The sequence below is a fragment of the Geotrypetes seraphini genome, chromosome 2, assembly GCF_902459505.1.
Source record: "Geotrypetes seraphini chromosome 2, aGeoSer1.1, whole genome shotgun sequence".
Classification (NCBI taxonomy): Eukaryota; Metazoa; Chordata; class Amphibia; order Gymnophiona; family Dermophiidae; genus Geotrypetes; species Geotrypetes seraphini.
In genome coordinates this window covers 47463502-47486199 of record NC_047085.1, presented here as the reverse complement: position 1 = coordinate 47486199, position 22698 = coordinate 47463502, and the positions used below count along the sequence as shown (strand labels likewise).

Genomic DNA, 22698 nt, shown 5'->3' with positions numbered 1-22698 from the left:
CATCCAGAGCTTGAGATGGGCTTGGTGGAGGCGTGTTAAGGGTGGGCTTTGGACATGCATAAGGGTGGATTAGATTTGGATGTCTTGCAGTGATAATCAAATGTTTCACCAAACATCCTGGACAGAACTTAGACGTTCAGAGCTAGACCTGTTTTAGAACCATCTAAGTGCCACAATGGTGCCCAAATGGACCAGATGATCACCACATGCATCAAAGTAAGACACTCCCACACTCTCCCAGTGCTCACTAACCCCCCCTTCCACCACACAAAATGAGAACAAAAAGATACATACCTGGCTCTAGAACAGCGGTATCTGTATGGGGAAAGCTTAGTAGAGCATCAGGTATATAGTTACCCAGTGGGTGTGCTAGTGAACCATAGAGAGAAGGACCCAGACCCATAAGGCACTCTAACCACAACATCTATGGTATTATGAGCCCATCAAAACCTACCCAAACCCTACTATACTGCCATATAGGTGCCACCTGCAGCCATAAGGGCTATTAGGGTCGTAGAGAGGTGGGTATAGCAGGTTTTGGGGGAGTTTGGGGGGCTCAGCATAAATTATATGGGGGTTATGGTGAGATACACATCTGATACCCTTTATGTGAAGTTCACAGCAGTGCCCTCTAAGGTGCTTCACTGCTCTGTTGGGATGTCTATATGACCAATCCATTACTATGCTGGCCCCGCTCACGTCTGGATTAGGACGTTTTGAACAAGGATGTTTTTGTATTCAAAAATGGCCATAAAAGTTAGATGTCCTAAAGGTCAAATTATTCAAATAGGTCATTTTCAAAAATTTTTTTGGATATCTAGCAGTTTCGAAAATAAATGTTTCCCCACCCTGATATTTGGACGTCATGCGGGAAACGTTCAAAGTCGGACTTAGACACTATCAAAAATTTGAGCATATTCATTGTCAATATCCTGAAAACCAGACTGCCTGTGGGGTTGGGGGTACTCCTGAACTGGCCTCAGAATAGAACAGAGGCATAGAACCCTAGCCTCAAGGAACAAGCTAGAAAAAGAACACAAATTCTTAGGAGCATTTCTCAGTTTGATCAGCATGCCCCTTCACCCTTCATCAACCTTTAAAGAGTCTTGTGATACTATTATTGTAAAACGTAAAACAATAAATGTCGCGAAACACTTGTCTCTTCTAGAGCAAACACAAAAGGAATGCATGGTCTCTCTAAACCACAGACAATTTACTTTGGCCACTGTTCTTCCCACAGAAAGGGAATTTTATTTTATGTATTTATACTTTCCTGACTTACTACTGATTCTAAATAAAGAAGAAACCATACTTGACGGGAAGCCTATGACTAAGGGCAGATGAATTAAAGAGTTTGTTTTGTCATCCCACTTTCCCTTTATGCTTGCCAAAACAAGCTCACAACTTTGTAGTAACCGTCATGGCTGCAGAGATGCAGTGTGTTCTGTGCAATGGCGAATCAGACTCATTTTTCTTGCGCTCCGCTTCTTCAGGAACTAGCAAGCTCACAAATGGAATTGAATGCAGAAATAAGGGTTCATAATAGACACAGCTTTAATGTTCAACTTTCAGTTTACCCACATTCAGGATTTATACGAGAGCAGAAAGATATTCACTAACTTTAGGGATCACATGTACTCCTTCATTACTTACAAAACTGTTCATGAAAGGAAGCTCTGGAATGAGGGGGTCATAGGATGAGGGCAACGGGTAGACTAAATAAATATTTCTTTATGGAAATTGTAGTGGATGTATGTAACAGCCTCCCAGCCGATGTAATGGAGACTAATAATAATAATAATAATAATAATTTATTTTTATATACCGCCATACCAAAAATTTTTTAATTTTTTAATCAATTTATTCAATTTTCTATCCCGTCCTCCTAGGGAAGCTCAGGACGGTTCACATGAGTTTATTCAGCTACTCAAGCATTTTTCCCTGTCTGTCCCGGTGGGCTCACAATCTATCTAATGTACCTGGGGCAATGGGGGGGATTAAGTGACGTGCCCAGGGTCACAAGGAGCAGCGTGGGTTTGAACCCACAAACTCAGGGTGCTGAAGCTGTAGCTTTAACCACTGCACCACACTCTCCAAAAAGTTCTAGGCGGTTCACAACAAACTGGGCAAGTACATAAAATATAGATGAAATACAACAGATTGGAATAAGAGAAACTTAACAATAATGAGTGGAATGCATTTACAATATAATGCGGATAAAATACATTAAAAAATAAAGAGAAAGCTGATAAAATACCAGCTTAACAGGCAAAAGAAATGCATAAAATACGAATAAAATATCAGCTGAATCTAAACTAATTAACAGTTTAAAAAAGAATGCAGTTAAAAAACTAACCTAACCGGCAAAGCTGATGCATACAGATAAAACTACATCAGATAGAACTAAAAAGACTTGTTAAGATACCAACCTATCACTACACCACGGACCATCATAAGCAACAATAGAAAAGCAATGGCTTTCACATATAACAGAGACCCATTTCAGTCTTTACTTACATAACCAACACCATAATTTTAAAGTAGAATAATATAAATCTTTTCAATCTACTTTGGGAACTAAATATATCTTTGCAAAATGGGCATTTGAAACAGGTGACAGCTGCAGAAATGACATCATGCTACTCCAGTTCGCATACCCTCTATTTATCCTTACACACTTTGAAACTGCACAGCGTATGCAAAACAGCACACCACAACCGTGACAAAGAGCCAACTCATAAAATGCTGAATCTTCACTTCACAACTTCAAGACTACGTATACTTTTTCCTCTATCTTTCTCTCTCTTCCTCTTGTTCTTCTATCTTCTTAGGAAACTGGCATTCCTTCCCTATTTTTCCCCATTAGTATAGTTCACCATTCTGGGTTTTTTTAGCTTCAGGAAGAGCAATATATTAAATTGAATTAATTGAGGATGAGATGTACAGCATCAGCATCTATGAGACAAACATGGATTTTTTGTTACATAGAAGTTTCTGGACCCCTGTTCGTTTATAAAAATTAGACAGTTCTAAATCTAATAGATGCTGGCACTGTCAACTTGATGTAGGGACACTGGATCATCTGCTCTTCTATTGTCCTTTGATACTTAACTTTTGGAAGTCAATATGGGGACAGATTAATACCATACTAGAGGCATCAATTCCATTGACGTATGAGGTAGTCCTATGTGGAACATTATTGCATATTAAGCCCCCCCCCCCCATGGACCGCTATAAATGCCGGCTTTTCCTAATTATGACCGGGATAGCCATGCAAATGATTACTCACAATTGGAAGAATTGGGAGTATCTTAGTTTTCCTTTCTGGTGGGCGAGCTTATGCTTAACTTATAAGTATGAGAAAATGAATGCTGACTGCCTGGGGCATAATAAGATATTTGGGGTCCATTGATGTTTTTTGTAGATTTGTTATAGTTGCCCTTTATCTTTATTTTTATTTTCTGTTGTTTTGTACCCACACATCCAGGGGGGGAGTGGGAGGGGGGTATATCTTTTGTTTTGGTATTATTCCTGATGGTAATGTTGGATGGGGGAGGGAATTTTATTTTTTGTATAGATTCTGATTGTTTATAAGTGCTTATTTGATTATTATTATTATTTGTATGTAAATTGTATTGCATTTTTTGTTGGCATTAAAAACTAAATAAAGTTTTTTAAAAAAAAACATACACATGCACTCTTGTCATCTGACAATGTTAACTGAGACACCAGTTTGTATAACTTCAGATCATACTATCAGTAGGGAATAAGGGACTTAATAAATGTGAGTTTAATATAGCGATAACAAGATTCACCTACCCCAGCTGCATGGCTAACAAAGCGTTACATCATCATAAGCATTTGACAAAGAAGTGCAGGCATGGATGTCAAGAGTAGGAACGCACACTCATTAATGCGCATTTGGTTCATTAGTATGCCTTAAAAATTTTTAAAATTAAAGTGTGATAAGGAGAGAATGACACGGTGACAAAATTCATCAGCATTCCCATCCCCACGGATAACTGCAGGAAACCATTTCCATGTCATTCTTTAAGGAGAGAGGGAAGAATCAGAGTATGAATGGGCACAGCCACTGACCCTCAAGACTTGCATTGAAGAATGCTGATGTAGAAGGACTGAGATTGAGATAGACACTAAAGAATGACAGTCTCTGGTATCCAGAGCAGATATTGTGATGTCATAATGCCTCATTCCACCAGTGCCTAAGAGCCAGCCTCATCAGTGATGTCACAATGGTTTCATTATCCTGTACTTGGCTCACATAAGAATCAGAGTATGAATGGGCCCAGCCACTGACCCTCAAGCCTTGCATTGAAGAATGCTGATGTAGAAGGACTGAGGTTGAGATAGACACTAAAGAATGACAATCTCTGGTATCCAGAGCAGATATTGTGATGTCATAATGCCTCATTCCACCAATGCCTAAGAGCCAGCCTCATCAGTGATGTCACAATGGTTTCATTATCCTGTTCTTGGCTCACATAAGAATCAGAGTATGAATGGGCCCACCACTGACCCTCAAGCCTTGCATTGAAGAATGCTGATGTAGGAGGACTGAGGTTGAGCTAGACACTAAAGAATGACACATGCACTATTAATGTAGGCCAGGATATTCAAAACCTACCTTTCATGTGAATCACGGCTACGGAGTTGCTTCATGATACCTAACGCCACTTCTGATGTTAGCCACGCCTATAGGGGTGTTAGGTGTTGTAAAGCACCTCTGTAGCCGTGATGCAGGTGCTGTTGTTTTAGCGCCAATAGGGACCTACATTTTTTTAAATCACTTTTTAATTGTTATTAAATGGCGTTTTCCATTTATGTTAGGCTATGGCTCCATTTATAGAATATGGGCCATAGTAAAAATGTTTTGGCTATATTAGAAGCAAGAAGCTGGCAAAAGTATCAGTTGGACTGCTAAATGACCAAGGGGTAAAAGAGGAACTCAGGGAAAACTAGGCCATAGCAAAGAGATTAAATTACTTCTTTGTTCTTGTCTTCTCTAGGGTTACTAGGTGTCCAGATTTACCCAAACATGTTGTCTTTTTAGAGGACTGTCCAGGCATCCGGATGGCTTTTCAAAACCTGGCACTTTGTCAGGGTTCTGAAAAGCTTCAAGCTCGGGGCCACATCGGGAGGGCATCTGCACATGTACACATCCATGTGACATCATCGTGTCATACTTGTACATTCTTGGAGGCCCTCCAAACATGGTTCCGCGTTCGAGAAGTTTGGGGGTGGGGCTAGGGCAGAATGGGGCATGGCATAAGAATTGGGTGGGGCTGGGTAGAACTGGGCGGTCCTGGAGGGCGGAGCCTTGTGTCCAGATTATATGGGCCTAAAATCTGGTGACCCTAGTCTTCACATAGAAAAATATAGAGGAAATACTGGTGCCAGAAATGGCATCCAGTGCTGATGAGTCGGAGAAACAAACAAATCTCTTTAACACTGGAAGATGTAATGGGGCAATTTGACAAACTGAAGAGAAGCAAATCACCTAGACCAGCCATATCTCCCCTCAGCTGTCTCTTTTCCAAGCTAAAGAACCTTAACCTCTTTAGCCTTTTCTTATTTAAGAGTTTAGTCACTTGCTTAGCCCGTCCTCCCAAAGGAGCCCAGAACGGGTTAGAGGAGTACACACAGCAAAGTCAGAATAAGTATGGACAAGACGTATTTGGGAAGTGAGTGGTACAAAGACTGAGGGCTCCTTTTACGAAGGCGCGTTAGTGGTTTAATGCGCGTAATAGCGCATGCTAAACTGCCAGCCGCGCTAGCCGCTCCCGCCGCTTGAGCAGGCGTTAGTTTTCCGGCGAGCGCGGGGGTTAGCACGTGATGAAAAGTCACGCGCGTTAAACCCGCTAAAGCGCCTTCGTAAAAGGAGCCCTGAGTTATGCTAAATAGAGAACATCAGAGAAACAGTAGGTGATTTTACATGCTATAGTAGAAATTAACAGCCGCGATACGTTAGTTCAACACACATGCTATTGTGGGTATAAACATTCGAGAACACTAAACGAGTATGGCAAGTATGAACATCCAAGTTATTCTAATTTACTTTTACATGTTTTGGTCAGGAACTCAGCGTTATGGCCTAGTTGCTGAGTTTGTCTGGGATCCGTTTGGCTTGGACTATTCATGGAGCTGGATTTGTGAAGAAGTCGCCTTTTGAACTTTTCCTATTTCCGCTATATCTTTTCTGAAATACGGTGACCAGAACTGAACGCAACACTCAAGGTGATGTCATACCATGGAGCGATACAGAAGCACTACACATTAATATTCTTGGTCTTATTTCCCATCCCTTTTCTAATAATTCCTAGCATCCTGTTTGCTTTTGTTGCTGTAGTTGCACCTTGGGTAGACGATTTCGGTGTAGTATCTACCATGACACCCAGATGTTTTTCTTGGGTGCTGACTCCTAAGGTGGACTTCAGCATCTGGTAACTATGATTTGGACTATTCTTCCTGATGTGCATCACTTTGCATTTGTCCACATTAAATTTCATCCGCCATTTGGATGCCCAATCTTCCAATTTCATAATCTCTTCCTGCAATTTTTCACAGTTCACATGCATTTTAACAACTTTGAAGAGTTTAGTATCATTTACAAATTTAATCACCTCATTTGTTTCAATTTCCAGATCATTTATAAATATGTTAAATAGCACTGGTCCCAGTACAGATTCCTGCAGCACTCCACTATTCACCCTCCTCCATTGAGAGAAATGGCCATTTAACCTTCCCCTCTGTTTTCTATCCAATAACCTATTCCTAATCCACAACTGAACATTGCCTCATATCCCAAGACTCTTTAATTTTCACAGGAATCTCTCATGAGGAACTTTGTTGAAAGCTTTCTGAAAATCTAGATATACCACATCATCTTTATTCACACCTGCTAAGAAATGAAGCAAGTTGGGAAGGCAAGACTTGCCTTGACTGAACCCATGCTGACTCTGACCATTAAGCCATGTTTGTCTATGTGTTACATAATATTATTCTTTATATTAGTTTCCACTTTCTTGCCCAGAACTAAAGTCAGGCTTACTAGCCTTTAATTTCCCAGATCACCCCTGGGTCCCTTTTTTTAAAAAAATTAGCATTATATTGGTCACCTTCCAATCTTCAGATACTATGGATGATTTTAACAACAGATTGTAGATCATTAACAGAAGATAATTAAAGTTTGAATTCTTTCAGTATCCTGGGGTGTTTACCAACCAGACCAGTTGATTTATCACTCTTTAACTTGTCAATTTGACTCAATATGTCTTCCAGTTTCACTGAGATTTCATTGAGCTCCTCTGCTTAGTCATTTCCAGTTCAGGTAGACCTCTTACATCTTCTTATGTAAAGACTGAAGCACAGAATTCATTCAGTCTCTCTGCTTTGGCCTTGTCCTCCCTTTTGTTTTTTCATGATCTAATGGTCCCATGGATTCTCTCACAGGCCTTATGCTTATGATGTACCTGAAAAAGTTGTTACTATGCGGCTTGATAAAAGGAGCCCAATATCTAGCTCTGCCTTTTTTTTGCACTCTGTGACAACCATTTCTTCTTTTCTGCATGCAGCATTCACAGTGTTACTTGTCCTAGTTTTACTAGTCTTACACGTAGACAAGCATTCTTTAATGAGACGGAGTCAGCATGGGTTCAGCCGAGGGAGATCTTGCCTCACAAATTTGCTTGACTTCTCTGTATCAGCGCCGCAACTTTGGAACTCATTACCATTACAGTTAAGAGATGAAAATAACTTAAGCAATTTTAAAAAGAATTAAAAATGCTTTTTATTCAAGGATGCCTTTAACGTATAAATTACTTCTGAGCTCTCCCTCGTTCTTTTTTTCTTCTTTTTCATGCCTCTTTTCCTAAATCTTTTTTTTTTCTCGTATGTTGATATCTTTTGCATTATTGTATAAATTTATTAGCTCATTATATATTTGTTATGTAAATTCATTCTTTTTTTTTTAAATTGTATTTATTGTATAAATTGTTAGTTTTATAATATCTTATATGTTATTTCCTATTTTTGTATTATGTTTTATCATATGTTACTTTTATACATTGTAATTCGCTTAGAAATAATTTTAATTAAGCGATTAATCAAATATAAATAAAACTTGAAAACTTGAAAGTTGATTTCTGACGCTGAGGATTGTCAGCAGCTTAAACTCATTGAACCTGTAGTCTATAACATTACGAGACTGGTCTCTGTGGTTCCTTAAACAAACTTCTTTAATATAAAACTTAAAACAAAGAAATAAATCACAGTTCAGTTGATTTTAAAGCATTTCTTCTTCTACAAAGTCCACAATTTACCAGCACATTCCAGAGATAGGGAAAGTCAGGAGTGTATTCCACATATTCTTTGTGAAGGGTAATGTATTTTAAAGTTTAGCAACATTGAATTACTTAGAGGCTAGCAGGTTCAAAGGTGTAAACCAGATGGGGAACACTGTTTTTCCTATGGCATGTGTTGCTAAAAATGGAGTCTGCTCTCTGCATAGGCAGGCGAAAGAGAGCTCTAGCCCACCGAGCATACAGCAGTGCATACTGGGAGCTTGAGTTACCCCCCCCCCCCCCCCCACATACACACAAACTGTAAACATACTTCAATACAAGCAAATCTGCTCCCATGAATGTGGAGAAAGAACAGCAATCATTTATTATATCTAGGAATTTTACCTCCCCAGCACTCAACGGTTGCTACCACTTATCATTCCTATAGCACTGCTAGACGTATGCAACTCTGTACATTAAACATGTTAGAGACAATCACTGCTAAATATTGTGTATAATTCTGGAGACCATGCCATCAAAAAGATATAAACAAGATGGAGTATGTCCAGAGGACAGAAGCTAAAATGGTCAGTGGTCTAAATCCTAAGTCTTATGGGGACAGACTTAAAGATCTCAATATGTGTACTTTGGAGGAAAGGCAGGAGAGGGGAGATATGATAGAAATGTTTAAATACGTACCTGTGTGGCATAAATACATGAGGCACATCTCTTTCAATTGAAAGGAAACTCCAGAGTGAGAGGGCAAGGGATGAAGTTAAGAGGTGATAAGCTCAGGAGTAATCTATGGAAATACTTTTTAATTTTTAGAAAGGGTGGTAGATGTGTGGAATAGTCTTCTGACAGAAGTGGTAGAGACAAAGACTGTGGCCTAGATTCTCAAAAGTCACGCTAAAAAACGAGGGGCCGCTGTCGTAGCCATTATAGTAGCAATTTTTAAAAAGCGAGTCATTATCCATGGGATTGGCAGAGGGTAGTGAAAATTTGCTAAATTTGCATGTGACCATCACTGGTGATAGCAATGGGCACATGCTCAGAATAAACACAATTAAAAAAAGCCCATCACCCAACAACAAATCGGGCCTCAGAAGTCAAGCAACCCTCTACCCGACAGTGGGAGAGATGCCCACTCTCTCCTGCCGCTAAGCAACAACCCCCCCCCCCTGGCAGCAGGAGAGATGCCCACTCTCTCCCGCCGCCAAGCAATACACCCCACAATAACCCCTTTGCATCGAGAGAGATGCTCACTCTCTCCTGCTCTAAACAGGAAACAGGAGAGACACCCACTCTTTCCTGCTGCCAAGCAACATATCCCCCCAACATTCCCTCAACAGCAGGAGAGATGCCCACTGTCTCCTACTGCAAACAACACCCCCAGCAGCAGGAGAGATGCCCTCTCTCTCCTGCCACTAAGCAACACATCCCCAACACCCCCTCAGCAGCGGGAGAAATTCCCACTCTCTTCTACTGCCATGCACCCCCCATGCCTCCGATGTTCCCCACCTTCTCCTCCTTACCTTATTTAGATGGCTGGCCAGAGGGATGCCTACCTCTTCAAAATGGCAAGCCTTCCCCACACCGGTGCATTCTGGGATGCACTGGGGAGGGGCATGAGACTCTGATTGGCCCAGATTGTTTAAGGCCCCTTCTATGGATGGGACCTTAGGCATCTGGGCCAATCAGAGCCTTAGATTCCTCACCGGTGCATCCGGGGAGGGGCTTGAGGCTCTGATTGGCCCAGGTTATTTAAAGCCCCTCCTATGGGTAGGGCCTTATGCATTTGGGCCAACTAGAGCCTAATTCTTAATGGTGCATTTAGGGAGGGGCTTGAGGCTCTGATTGGCCCAGGTTGTTTAAGGCCCCTTCCTGGTGCATCCCAGCATTCTGCTTTTTCATAGATTGTGGTGAGTTGTAGGGCAGGTCTCTTATTGATCACCCAACCCTGAAGGAAGGTGTTGCATTTGAGTATCAATACCATTTTTTCTAGAAAAAAAATGCACTGGGTATCATTAATAGAAAAAAAGAAGAAATACACCTCTCTGTAGATCCCTGATGAGATCCTATTCTGAACATTGTATTCAGTTTTGGAAGACCATACCTACAGAAGGACATGGTAAATTCAAAGGAGAGCTACCAAAATGAAGCGTGGATTGCACTGAAAGTCTTACACAGAGAGATCTGAAGGGAGGGGAGGGGAATTCATGAAAGGGCGTTTAGCGTGTTAGGCACATTAATGCTTTAATGCATGCAATCATGTTAATACATGCTAACCGCTAAAGATACCCAATAATGGCCATCTTTAGTGATTGCACTCGCTAACGCCCTTTCATGACTTACCCCCCTTAGGGTGTTAAAGATATACTAACTGGAAGCAAGAAGGGAAAGAGGAGATACAAAAGGAATTTAAATATCTAGCAGGCTTGATAATACACTTACCTTTTCCCACAGAATGGAAAGTTCAAGAACTCAGGGGTCATTGTCTGAAACTGAAGAGTAGGAAACACAAAAGAAATATCAGAAAATACATTTGGATTGAGAGGGCTATTGATGTCTGGAACAGACTTCCAGTGAAGGTTATAAGTTCCAAAGCACTGGCAGAGTTCAAGTGTACATGGGATAGACATTTAGGCCCCGATTCTATTAGCAGCATCTAATTCCTAAGCGCAGTTCAGTGCGGATGTCAATCAACTTCTAGGCACTGTTTATAGAATTGAACCTAGTGGTATCTAACCATTCTTAGGCTCCGGAAGGCATTACATCCATTTAGGCCAGGGTTTTCTTGGGTGTCTAACTCAATCCATGCCCAAACTGTGCCCTGTATCTACCCCAAATCCATCCCTAACTATGCCTACTTACCTGTAGGCGCCTTGGTGTAGATGTCTACATCAAAGTGGTAGGTGCCTTTAGGCACCTACCAGCAAATTATTTTTTAAATCATTTAAATCAGTTTTTAATGGCACTTTTGATCACTGCTGATTAAACCAATTAAAAAAATTAAATGTGTCTAGATCCTGCTTGTATCGATTGCTGGTTTCTTATATTGTTTCTGTTATTATAACCAAATAAAGCTTTTCAATTGAAAAAAAAAAAAGTGTCCAGATGAGCTAGGGTATGCTGATCAAGGTACCTAACTGTAGGCATCTTTTTTAAAATCAGGACCTTAGAATGTGATTTTGCAACAGAATGTTTTTGTGTGAAGTCCACAAAGGCACCTATTTAAATCTTTCTTATTAAGATGACATAGGTACATTTGTTCATTTATAAAATAGGAACCCCAAACCAGATCCTGTCGCGTACAAATGCCAGCGCGCACATTTCAAAGAAGGGGTTGGAACAGAGCTAGTAAGACCTCAGATAAAATAACAGGCAGGTGGACATGGGCATACAGGCTCGGAAAAAAAACAAGAATATAAGAAATGCCGCACTGGATGAGACCTAAGGTTCATCATACCCAGCATTCTGCTTTCGACAGCGGCCAATCCAGGTTGAAAGAAAGCAGTGGGATCTCAATCCTTTCTGTTATTTATAGCCATAGATAAGCAATGGCTTTCCCAACACTTTCTAGTTAATAATGGTTTATTGACCTTTCCTCCATGAACTTATCTAAACCCTTTTTTTAAACCCAGTATTATAAACATTTACATATTTAACACATACGCAAATATTGGCACCTAGTTTATTGTATTAGTAGTTATAGTACATCTCTTTTATGTTTGTCCTCCTATATTTTGTAATTTTATCACTTTGTACATCACTTAGAATTCGGAATAAGCGATTAATCAAATGTTATAATAAACTTGAAACTTGATAAACTTGAATTGCCCAAAATATGCTTTAAAATGTCCAGCTTCACATTCAAATAAATGCATTTTATTCATCTGGGATTGGTAGCATGGAATGTTGCTACTATTTGGGTTTCTATGAACAAATAGGGTTATGGCAAATTGTTGAATTGTTTTTTCATGTATTTATATTAGTCACATACGTACTTTATACAATTCACTTCAATTTTTATAAGTAAATTCATCATCTCGTTTTTATCAATTTAATGAAGCACTTAAATTAATAGAAAACCCCTCAATAATCTAGGAGCATGGTATATCATACCTGATAACAGATCTCAGTGCATAGGATCTCCCATAACATACGTTATCCCAGGTCTATATTCTGTTGGATTTCAATAATCATGTACACCAAACCTCCTTCCCTTCCCTTAATTAATTAATTAATTAGTATCTTTATTTATTTATTTAATTTAATTTTATGTTATACTAGCTGATGCCCCGGCATTGCACGGGTATTTAATTATAGCAATAACACTGTAAATGGATTCAAATAAAGATACTTTATAGTGGTGATTGAAATTATTTTTTTACAGCTTAATAAAAAGTACAATATTCAAATTATAATGTGAAATATTTGACAAAATGAATACAATACAACTAATGCAAAACGTGATTATAAACAACATTTTTAGTTTCACCTCCTGGAGCAAGAACATATAAATTCTTGGGTGAACCCAGCCTTGAGCAAGCAACATAGAGTTGTGGGCCGCGAGACCCCCAGAACATATCACCCCAGGTAGTGAGGGATCTGCATACCAAGTTTCGTTCAAATCGGTCAAGCCGTTTTTGAATTACAGTGAGAATGGCAGCTTTTTACATTTTTTCCATTGACATGAATGGGTGAAATCTGATTTTCTGTTTGTAGCTCCGCCCACGTGTGCAGGTGGGACGCGAGACCCCCAGAACATATCACCCCAGGTAGTGAGGGATCTGCATACAAAGTTTCGTTCAAATTGGTCAAGCCGTTTTTGAATTACAGTGAGAATGGCAGCTTTTTACATTTTTTCCATTGACATAAATGGGTGAAATCTGATTTACTGTTTGTAGCTCCGCCAATGTGTGCAGGTGGGCTGCGAGACCCCAGAACATATCACCCCAGGTAGTGAGGGATCTGCATACCAAGTTTCGTTCAAATCGGTCAAGCCGTTTTTGAATTACAGTGAGAATGGCAGCTTTTTACATTTTTTCCATTGACATGAATGGGTGAAATCTGATTTTCTGTTTGTAGCTCCGCCCACGTGTGCAGGTGGGACGCGAGACCCCCAGAACATATCACCCCAGGTAGTGAGGGATCTGCATACAAAGTTTCGTTCAAATTGGTCAAGCCGTTTTTGAATTACAGTGAGAATGGCAGCTTTTTACATTTTTTCCATTGACATAAATGGGTGAAATCTGATTTACTGTTTGTAGCTCCGCCAATGTGTGCAGGTGGGCTGCGAGACCCCAGAACATATCACCCCAGGTAGTGAGGGATCTGCATACCAAGTTTCGTTCTAATCGGTCAAGCCGTTTTTGAATTACAGTGAGAATGGCAGCTTTTTACATTTTTTCCATTGACATGAATGGGTGAAATCTGATTTTCTGTTTGTAGCTCCGCCCACGTGTGCAGGTGGGCCGCGAGACCCCCAGAACATATCATCCCAGGTAGTGAGGGATCTGCATACCAAGTTTCGTTCAAATCGGTCAAGCCGTTTTTGCGTGATCGCAGCACATACACACACACATACATACACACATACATACCTCCGATTTTATATATATAGATTTCATTAAAAAATCTATCTCTATAATGAACAATTCATGATGTTTCTTCCTAGTAGAGAATGACACGGGGACCGTTTATCGTGGTAAACTACGGGTCACCACAGTAAATCCGCAGGAATTGAGACATTTGCAACTGGTTTACTGCAGGAATGGGGACAAGACCTTTCACCGCCTGTGGGAATGGGGACAAGACCTTTTACCACCCCATGGGAGCGGTGAAAAGTCTTACTCCTGTGGTAACAAAAATTGTGCCCGTGTCAGACTCGGCATCTTCTCCCCAGCTCCTCTTGCGCCTATTTTACCTCCAGGAGCCAGCCATGCCATGATGAAGACAGAAGGAACCTAAAACCAAAGCCTGAGACCAATGTGATTTGAAGAATAAAATTACCAGACAACAAAAAGAAAAAAAATAAATTTATTTTATATTTTGTGATTAGAATATTTGAGATTTGAAATATGTTTTCTGCTAAAGCTGGTATTAGACATAACTGGGGACCACAAAGTCCAGGCTGTGCTTCATTAGCTTCCAGCTGGCTTAGGGCTCTCTCTCTGACCAGGGGGCAGTTGCACTCCCCTAACATTATTCTTGCCATGTGTGACTAAAGTATTCTTTTAGCTTGATTTTTCTATGTAGCATTCTGTAGTAATTTGGTTTGTTCGGTTTTCACAATAGTGAAGGGGATATTTGTGAAAGGGAGGGGAGATGGATTTTGTTGAACCCTGCTCTGTTTTATTTGCGTTTATAAAATGACAATTGTCAGAGGAGAAGCTTCCGCCCACACACACGTGACTGCAGGGCGGCACAGGCAGGCTTTGCCGGCATCGCCGGCATCAGTTTCTTTTCTAAAGCGCCGCAAAGGAAAGGGGGGGAGGGAGGGAGATAGATTTGGCTGGAGAGAGGGAAGAGGCCACGCGTGCGATCGGTGACAGCGCGCCTTCTCTCCCTTAAGTTTCTTTACGCCGCAAAGATAAGGGGGAGGGAGGAAATTCTCGGGCCGCTGAAGGGCAGTGAGGAGGCGGGAGAGAAGGGTGGATGCTGTGGGGATGGGGCGGTGAAGGGGATGGCGGGGACGGGGCGGTGAAGGGGACGGCGGGTTCAGGGACGGGTCGGTGAAGGGGACGGTGGTCCTGTGATGGGGCAATGACGGGGACAGATATTTTCCCCATGTCATTCTCTACTTCCTAGTTCATAAGTCTAACATTGTTCAATCAATTAATCAATGTAACTATATCTATCAATAAAAAATCTATTTGGGTTTCTGTGACCTGGACTGGACACTGCTGGAAATTAGATCATGGGCTAGATAGGCCATTGGTCTTATCCAGTATGATTATTCTTATGTTCTTATATTCTACCCTAACCTCTTAATAAGGAATGTTTATAGATGCCTCCTCTTACTTAAACGTATGCTGTAGAATGAGGAGAAGCTGGCTTTGTACTGTAGGAGGATTTCAATGCTGCAAAAGGATCCTGGATACCAGTTTGTTACGGTTTTGAACAGTAGCAGTCTTTTCACAGGAAATTCATTTGAAAGAAACTTGGCAACGTAAGAAATGAGCAAGAAATTTTTTTTTTTCCATTACAGCCATGTCTGCTTTCCAATTTCTAACTCAGGTCTCATATGTAAATTCCATCTGACTGATCTTCCAAATAATAAGGGATTATTATGAAAGAGAACCCTAGAAAATAGTGTGGTTTATTCTGTCATAAAAATTGCTAGGTATAGTGATTTCTGTTTGCTTGTAGTGATGTATTTGATGGTGTCAGGTCAAAAGCGCGCCAGGACAAAGGCGCGCGCAGACAATTGAGCGCAGCGCGGAGGTGCGCGCTGCAGAAAATTACTGTTTTTAGGGCTACGACGGGGGTGTGTGGGGGGGAACCCCCCCACTTTACTTAATAGAGATTGCGCTGCGTTGTGGGGGTGTTGTGGGGGGTTTGGGGGGTTGTAACCCCCCACATTTTACTGAAAACGTCACTTTTTCCCTGTTTTTAGGGAAAAAGTTAAGTTTACAGTAAAATGTGGAGGGTTACAACCCCCCAAACCCCCCACAACGCCAGCGCGATCTCTATTAAGTAAACTGGGGGGGGCTCCCCAACAAAACCCCCCGTCAGAGCCCCTAAAAACTGTAATTTTCTTCGGCACGCGCCTCCGTCTTGCACTCAGTTGTCGGCGCGCGCCTTTGTCTTTCGCGGGGTTGTCTATGAACCGTATTTGATAGAGCAGTGTCTCTCAAACTGTGTTGCCAAGGCACAGTGGTGTGCCCCGAAGAGATTCCTGAATTTTAACATAGATGACATACACATCGCGTACGCAAAAATCTGTTAACGTTATTAGCATCTGTGTGCATAAGCATACAACTGCCCAGACAAGCATCATTCTTAGACATGATTGGTCCTTTAAAACTAACGGCAAGTAATTTTAGTATTACCGTATTTTAGGGCTCCTTTTACTAAGGTGCGCCAGCGTTTTTAGCACACGCAGGAAATTACCGCGCACTACGCTTCTAGAACTAACGCCAGCTCAATGCTGGCATTAAGGTCTAGCGCGTGCGGCATTGTAGCATGCGCTATTCCGTGCGTTAAAGCCCTAACGCGGCTTAGTAAAAGGAGCCCATAGGTTTTTTTTTCTGCAGTAGATATCCTAACTTAAGCAACAAAGCCATCAAGGCTTTGTTACCGTTTGGATCTTCTTATCTTTGCGAGCTTGGATTTTCAGCTCGCAGATGGTGGATGGTAAGATGCACGTTTGCTTGTCGACTATCGAGACACGCTTTGAGTTAATTTGCATTCAAAAACAAGCACTTGCATCGCATTGATTAGCAGTTCTATAACAGCGGAAGCTGGAGCGGCCCGCTTTCTTAATGCTAACATCTTCCTGCCCATCACACCCTTAACCAAACCCCAAGAAGACACGTAAACCTGCGTGGAGAAACCTGGCCGCAGCCCTGTTTATTGAAAATTAACATATTTGAATAACATTTTACATATTATAAATATCATTACAAACAACATTAAATAACAGTTTATCCATTAAACCCGCACAATGGTATCACCATTGCAACCCAGATCCCGAGCTACTGACTCAGATGTAAATGGCCCCCGACCCTGCCATCTAAGCAAGGGTCCGAGGGGTGGCATGTCCCCACATGCCCCATTGTCCAGGGTCATCCGACCAACCAGGCAGGGCTCCCAACCGGCCCACCGCTTATCCCCATGATGAGACCAGCCGCCAGTAGCTCGGAATACTGCCAACCGAAGCAAACACTCACCCCAGGTACCAACAGGCGGGAGGGTGGGAAAGTTGTCTCGGAGGACCGGAAACCATTAAGGTCCTCCGAGAGCCCTCCTTATATACATCTTCCACCCCACCCCACGGCCGCAACTTATAACCTATCAGAGGCCAATCCCTCAGCGGGAAGGCCTCTACCCTCCCGATTCAAAACTTTTATTCCTACCTTAACCCCCCCCTTCACTAAACCCTACCCGACGGACGGCCCCACGGGCCTCCCAGCTCCGCGTTAGAGCCGTCCGTCGAGACAAGCTCTCGGACTTTTTATTCTACCTACTTTAGTTTCACCGTTGTTACAATTACCCATACATTGGCTAAACTAGAACTTTAAATAAACAATTTTCAAATTTAATTTTTTGTTGGTTTTGTAATTTTATAATTTCAATTATAATGTGCCGTGAAAAACATTTGCCCCGTTCACTGTGCCAGAGGTGAAAAAACATATGTGTGATAGAGAAATGGCATATCGGTGATCAGTTTGCAGATCTGCTGTCCTACTAGCCAAATTATCCTGTGCCTGGTTTTTATCATTATCCAGATCAATATCATCCTTTTGAAATTAATGGTTTTTCCACACTGTTGCTTTTTATCAGCATGATTTACTAAACTTTATCAGGTCAGATGTTTTCTGTTCAGTTGAATACAGACTACCATACTAGATGACAATTATTGATATTTGCAATGTGCAAAAATTATATTACGCTTCAAAACCAAAAGACCAGGCAAGAAGCAGTAGGAGGCTACTTTAATGGGCAAGCATAAAACAATAATCTTCTTGTTATGTCTGTGAGGGAACTATATAATACAAATCTGACCAGCACTCCAGTCGCAAGCTCACTATATAATTAAGAAATAAACATACTTGCACATCCTTTAAGGAAAGGGTAAAACAATCATATTCATCAAATGTAATTCTGGCCTTAGCCATATGATAATCTTTCCTCAATAAGCCCTTGATAGGTTTACCCTTGTTGTGATCTTAAACAGACATTTGTTTATGTTTTATAGAAATTATGACATTCTGGTAGTTCAGTGACTAAGTAAACCTGATGTTTATAAACAGTCTTTCTGCACTAGATCACTGGCTTCAGTCCATCTCTGTCAACAATGTCTGGAACTTATCACCATTTAATGAACTTTCTGTGGTTTATACTTGAAACACTCCTGGGGTTGGGGGGGGGGATGGAGGAAGGGATATTTCTCTAGCTGGTATAAACGTCAAGCGCTTATAGATCAGGTCTTACAAACTTCTGAGGTATAATGTGAAAACTGGGAAGGAATACCTAGGAACCTGGACTAAAGCAGAGGTTTCTAGTGCCGCTATATCTTTCTTGAAATGAGATCAGATTTAACGCAATACTCTAGGTGAGGTTGAACCATGGAACAATACAGAAGCATTATAACATTCTTAGTCTTGTTATCCATCCTTTTTCTAATAATTCCTAGCATCTAGTTTGCTTTTTGGCTGCTACCGCACATTGGGTGGAAAGTTTCATCGTATTGTCTATAATGACACCCAGATCTTTTTCTTGGGCGCTAACCCCCCCAAGGTGGACCCTAGCATCCGGTAACTGTGATTTGGGTTATTCTTCCCAATGTGCATCACTTTGCATTTGTCCACATTAAATTTCATCTGCCACTTGGATGCCCAGTCTTCCAGTTTCCTAAGGTCTGCCTGCAATTTTTCACAATCTGCATGCGTTTTTAACAACTTTGGACAGTTTAGTGTCATCTGAAAATTTAATCACTTCACTCGTTGTCCCAATTTCCAGATCATTTTACATAAATTAAATAGCACCAGTCTCAGTATAAATCCCTGCGGCACTCCACTGTTTACTCTCCTCCTTTGAGAAAAATAACCATTTAACCCTACCCTCTGTTTTCTATTCAATTACCGATTTTTAATCCATAACTGAACTTTGCCACCTATCTGATTTTCACAGGACTATCTCATGAGGAACTTTGTCAAAAGCTTTCTGAAAATCTAGATACACTACATCAACTGGCTCACCTTTATCCATATGTTTATTCACACCTTCAAAGAAGTCAAGCAAATTGCTAAGGTAAGATCTCCCTCATCTGAACCCATGCTGACTCTGTCCCATTAAATCAGGTTTGTCTACGTATTCCACAATTTTATTTTTTATAATTGTTTCCACCATTTTGCCCGGCACTGAAGTCAGGCTTACTGGTCTGTAATTTCCCCAGATTTCCCCTGGACCCCTTTTTAAAAAATTAGCATAACATTGGCCACCTTCCAATCTTTAGGTACTACAGACGATTTTAGCGACAGATTACAGATCACTATCAGCAGGTCATCAATTTCATGTTTGAGTGCCATTGTGTGATTGACATGCGGTCGGCGGCTGCTTTTTAGGTGGCCGCTGATATCAGTGCCATTTAGAGAATCTGAGCCTATGTATTTTTGATTACAGCACAATCTTCTTCTCAGGGTCTCTCTTTGCCTTCCTTATCAGTGCCTTGCCCTTGATTTGCCATTCCTTGTGCTGTTTCTTATTATTTTCAGTTGGATACTTCTTCCACTTTCTGAAGGATTCTCTTTTAACGCTAATAATAGCTTCCTTCAACTCATTTGTCAACGACTGCAGTTTGGTCTTCCTTCCTCCTTTTTTTAATGCATGCAATATATCTAGTCTGGGCATCCAGGATGGGATTTTTGAATAACATCAACGCCTGATGTAAATTTTTGACCTTTGCATCTGCTCTTCTAAGTTTCTTTTTTACCATTCTCCTTATGTTATCATAGTCTCTTTTTTTTTTTTTTAACTTAAATGCTATTGTAATAGATTTCCTGTGTGAACTTACTTCAGGGATTATATCAAATCTGATCACGTTATGATCACTGTTATCAAGCGGCCCGAGCACCATTAGCTCCTGCGCCAATTCATGAGCTCCACTAGAATTGCTTCGCCTCTTGTCAATTCTCGAACCAGCTGCCCCATAAAGTAGTCCTTGATTTCATCAAAGAATCTACTGTGCTTGATAGTTTGCGCATATGCCCTAGGGGGAAAAAAGGGCACACTATGAGGGGGGGGGGGGGAATGCAGTAAATGGCACACATAATTAGGTGCTAGAAGATCCATGCTAATATTCTGTAAAGTCCTCTCAAATCCCTTAATCTTTGTCTTTGAATAACTTATCACTTATAACAATAAATCATGCATATAAGCCCAAATATGCCGATATGGATAAATGTTTATTCAAGATATACCAAAGAGCCTCAGCAACACCACTCAGAGTAAAAAAAGTTTTCATTACTCTAAGCTTTATGTGCTACCTCTTCATTTGCTCTCTATTTTCATTAATGCTTTCTTAAATAATTTTATAATTTTTAAAGTTACTGTATACTTAGCTTGTGGTATTTTGCATAAGGGACTGATGCTGCCAACATGTATCACCCATTTGCTTTATCAAGGCTGCCCCTTTATTAGTAACCACCAATCCTCCACTGGGTAGCCACACATACCTGGCAGAAACCCAAATAGTAGCAACATTCCATGCTACCATAAACAGAGTTAGAAACTTTTTTGGGGGGTAAGGGCTCACCTGGAGGAAGACAGTGGTCTCTGGTTCTGGATCCCAATTTTAACAAGTCTCCAGGACTGGGGTCTGGTTCCAGGAGCGCCTAGAGTTGAGTTGCGGGTCCTGCCATGATGCAGGCTGCAGTTCCTTCCGGCAGTCACAGCACTTGCACACGCTGGGCTGGTCACTAGATGTGAGGTACAGGGAAGAGTGCTGCTGCCCCCTTCTTTCTTTCTCTCTCCATGCCCCCTTTCTTTCTGTATGTCTGTCTTTCTCTCTCCGTGCCCCATTTCTTTCTTTCTTTCTTTGTTTCACCCTGCCCCCTTTCTTTCTCTCTCCATGCCCCCTTTCTTTCTGTATGTCTGTCTTTCTCTCTCTCTCTCTCCGGCCCCATTTCTTTCTTTCTTTCACCCTGCCCCCTTCTTTCTTTCTCTCTCCATGCCCCCTTTCTTTCTCTATGTCTTTCTTTCTCTCTCTCTCTCTCTCCGTGCCCCATTTCTTTCTTTCTTTCACCCTGCCCCCTTCTTTCTTTCTCTCTCCATGCCCCTTTTCTTTCTTTGTCTGTCTTTCTCTCTCCATGCCCCATTTTTTTATTTCTTTCTTTGTTTCACCCTGCCCTCTTTCTTTCTTTCAGGCTCCCTGCCCCCCCCCTTTCTTTCTTTCTGGCTCCCTGCCCTCCCCCATGCCACTGCCATTGGGAAACATGCTGCCACTGCCGCCATCGGGAACAGACCAGCGCCGAGTTCTCCCTGCTTTTCTTCCCCACGGGGCCGACCAACTCTCGCCACCCAACGTCAATTCTAACATCGGAGAGGACGTTCCGGGCCAGCCAGGCTGGCCCAGAACATCCTCTCCGATGTCAGAATTGACATTGGGTGGCGAGAGTTGGTCAGCCCCGTGGGGAAGAGAAGCAGGGCGATCTCAGAACATGGCGCCTGCCTGTTCCCCATGGCAGCGGTGGCTTGGGAGAGGGAAGGGAAGGAAAGCAGGTTGGACACCCCTGCTGTTGACGAGCTGCAGTTTGCCGACCACTGCCCTAGGGAGAACACTGGAGGGTGGCCAGCTGTGCACCCCCTTGGGGCGTGCACCTGGGGCGGATTGCCCCCCGCCCCCCCCCCTTGGTACACCACTGAGAGAGAGAGAGAGACAGCAAAAAGTGTTTTAAATTAGAGTGGTTTGGAATATCCACAGCAGTGCTGACCTTTTCAGTTTTGCTGCCTTGCTAATGAGAAAAGCTTTGGGAAATTGCTTATTTTTAATGGAAATACAGTACAAGAGAAAATTGGAAAATTAATTGTGAATCCCCAAATTTGTGACCGTGGAGTGGCTAGGAGGCTGAGCTTCTTATTGTTGTCTGAGTTTGACTGGGACTGCAAAGTGAGTGTGACACGTGCTTCCCTGATTTCTACTACTGGGTGGCTTAGATTAGAATATGGAACTATAATTATTAATTTTATTTCAGTTTAGTTAGAGATACACAGCTTTTCTGCTAGAGCAGGCACTGAGGGCCTGATTCTGTATAGGGTGCCGGTCTCAGTGGCTGCCTAAGAAGTGGTCGAGAATCTCACGTGTCAATCATGCACTGACGTCCTATACAGAATCGCGTCTATCTTAGGGAACAGATGCCTTACCCCCTGATTCTCTAAGTGGTGCCCATGTCAACCAGCGCTGGTCAGAGAATCGCACCTGCCTTTTCAAAAAGATAAGCGGCTCAGCCACCTATCTTTGCTGAGGGATCCCTTGTCATCAGCTGATCGCAGCATGGAAATCCCCAAACAGCTGAGTTGGCAGGACTCTCTGAAACCGTGGGTTCAGGGAGTCCTGTCGGCTCAGCTGATTGGAGGGGAAATACCCCTGATGCGATCAGCTGAGCCGGCTGCAGCATAGGAGCCCCCCACCGACTTCCACCACTGAGATTGCCTTTCTGCCTGACACCCC

At 41.9% G+C, this 22698-nt stretch overlaps 1 long non-coding RNA gene across 1 annotated transcript in view; it reads right to left on the bottom strand.

Annotated features, from left to right (window-relative positions):
• The window catches only part of LOC117353781, a 77027-nt gene that overhangs the window by 30049 nt on the left and 24280 nt on the right, over window positions 1-22698 (bottom strand). The window contains exon 2 of the long non-coding RNA XR_004538027.1: window positions 10755-10804. This is a non-coding gene — a long non-coding RNA (uncharacterized LOC117353781). The remainder of the gene's footprint in view (window positions 1-10754; window positions 10805-22698) is intronic.